Source organism: Dipodomys merriami, unplaced genomic scaffold (assembly GCF_024711535.1).
Source record: "Dipodomys merriami isolate MVZ:Mamm:240054 unplaced genomic scaffold, mDipMer1.0.p SCAF_94, whole genome shotgun sequence".
Taxonomy (NCBI): Eukaryota; Metazoa; Chordata; class Mammalia; order Rodentia; family Heteromyidae; genus Dipodomys; species Dipodomys merriami.
The window spans coordinates 81460-84067 of record NW_027206557.1 but is presented as its reverse complement, the minus strand read 5'-3'; the positions used below and the strand labels follow the sequence as shown (position 1 = coordinate 84067).

General features: G+C 42.8%; 1 pseudogene; it reads right to left on the bottom strand.

Annotated features, from left to right (window-relative positions):
- Positions 1 to 361: 361 nt before the first annotated feature.
- LOC138821761 (small ubiquitin-related modifier 2 pseudogene) lies at positions 362 to 775 on the bottom strand (annotated as a pseudogene).
- Between the last annotated feature and the right edge of the window lie 1833 nt (positions 776 to 2608).

The following is a 2608-nucleotide window of genomic DNA, read 5'->3' as shown; positions in this document are numbered from 1 at the left end:
TACAAAAAAGTTATAAAATTGTCCTTGGTTTTACAATGATAAATGAAAACATTAAAATTCTCCAATCAAACAAGGTATGCAAGGATTTTTGTTTTTTGTTTTTTGTTTGTTAAAACAGTGAGAGCAAAATAACTTACTGAAATATAAAGATAAAAGCTGAATGAGCATGCCACGAATGGAGAAGGGGGATATTTTCACAGGACCAGTATTTTTCCCCATCCCATCTCCATTTGATGTTAATCAAAATATACCATTGGCCATTTAGTTTAAAAGAAAAGAAAAAGAAAATAGAAAAGCAATATGCTTGTGCACATACACCAGTTACTTTTTGTACAATAAAGGAATGGGGAAGGGGAAAATGAAAGAATAGAGCAAACTATACTGTAGTAGTCAGGATGTGGTGGAACCAAATTGCAGTTTTCTAATTAAGAATGTATTCTTGGTCTATAAGAACAAAGTTCTGGAGCAAAGTAGCAGGTTCCCTTTTTTAGTAGACACCTCCTGTCTGCTGCTGGAACACATCAATTGTATCTTCATCCTCCATTTCCACCTGTGCAGGTGTGTCTGTGTCATTGATTGGCTGCCCATCAAATCGGAATCTGACCTGCCTCATTGACAAACCCTGTCGTTCACAATAGGCTTTCATTAGTTTACTAAGTGGTGTATGCCTCTTCATCTTAAACGGCACCACAGAACCGTCCTGCCCCGCCACCTTCAAATTAATATGATCGTTGTTCTCAGTCTTGACTCCTTCTTTGAGCTTTTCTTCGGCCATGGTGAGCGCCAGTCTCCTCAGATGCCGCTTCACACAAGAGGTCCCCGGTCCGCACCGAATGAGCACACAGGCAGCACCACAGCGGCTGGAGGAGGTGGCAGCAATGGACGAGGCTGAGGGCGCCTGCAAGTCCTGCGCTCCCTCCCCCAACCCTGCATGCGCGAGCAAGAGCCTCCTAGGCCTCCTATTGGCTCCGAGGCCTCCTATTGGCTCCCAGCTCCACGCGCAATGCTTACATAACCACCACCCCCTCCCTGCCCCCGCTCCGCCACCACCTGGGCCAGGCCCCCGCTGTTTTTGTTTTCTCTCTCAATGAAAGATTTCTCATATAAGCCCATGCCTATTATTCAATATTAGGAGATACAAGATGATTCATTTCTCATGGTCAAGAGTATCAAGGTGATTCATTTATCAAATTCAAAAGTATCCAAAAGCCATATCATTGGGATAATAAGCTACCATAATTTCAGATGAAGTCGTAGTTTTTTAAAATAATGAAAGGTTTAGTGAATAGAAGATGTGATCAGTGCACTGCTCTATGCCACTATACACAGAGTTGGCCTTGATTTCCTGGGTCTGCTTAGGCATTCCTGTTCCACCCAGGCTTCCAGACCCCAGTTTCCACATCTACTTACCTCCCAAATGCTGAGCTTCCCTGAAGGGAGAATAGGCAAGACACAAGACAATTTGTACGAATAACTGTATAAAACTTGCTTTACACTCTATTTACTTTGCCCTGAATCCATGAGAGAGACAGTGAAGTTGTCTTCTCCCTAAAGAAGGGTGTTTGTGTGAACTACCCCTAAAGATCACCAGTGAGTCAGCAGCTCTGTGTGATCAGCAGACTGTTAGGTGGAGGTTAATGTCACTCCCCTCCCCCCGCCCCCCACAAGGTTGTTGCTGTTCCTTTCCCATGAATATTTATTTATTTTTAACACACCTGTCTGGTTTATAGACCTTCTCTTGCATTAGCAATGAAAGACTAGATAATTCTTTTTTACCCGCACAGAGTAAATGCCCAGGCGTATTTGTTGACTGAATGAAGTAGTTTGCGAGTCTCAACAGATTTGTATGTGCTAATAACCCTGAGTGGAGAGCAGTACTGTCAGCTCTGTTAACAAAGCATTAAGCAGAAAGTGGGAATGTGAACACAGGGATAATATAGCGCAATTGCTGGCTGCAGCTGGTAATTGGAGTTTAGCCACTGCGCATACATTTATACAGCCCTTCGTGTTTCTTCCTTTTTTCTACCCTGAGAGCTCATTCTTTTGAGTTTCATGTCTGTGTCATCTCCATCCAATAATATTCATTAAGCTCCTCCGTGCCCCTTTTAATGAATGCAAATGTGCAGGTTGAAGGATAGGGCTTTTATGGGACAGGGCTTTGTCCTGGAAGGAGTAATCCTGAGTGGATATGAGTTTGTCACACTGTTTTCCTCAGTTCAGTGTGCTAATTAGATCAATCACATATTTTTGTTGGCAGGCTCAGCTGCCTCTTTAAAACAAGAGGTAAATCAGTAGGCCTTTGTACTAGGAGATGTTATCCAACTCTGTGTCAGTGTTAGCCATTAGTGTGGACTTTATATTGGTTCTGTAAATGGCCACTTTACACAATGGGTGTTTATGCCCTCTGTGTTCATCACTTTTGTCTCTTACTGCAGTCTGCCTTTCACTCACTAGGCCTTACTTCATTTGTGATGCTCTGCTTGCGACCACCATTGGGTTAGGTTCCAAAATGTCCTAAAATTAAGTTAATTGCATAAAAAGTTGGATGAAATATACAGAAACCTTGCTTGTCTCACCATGAGTGGATTATGAGATCCCACCAGCATGT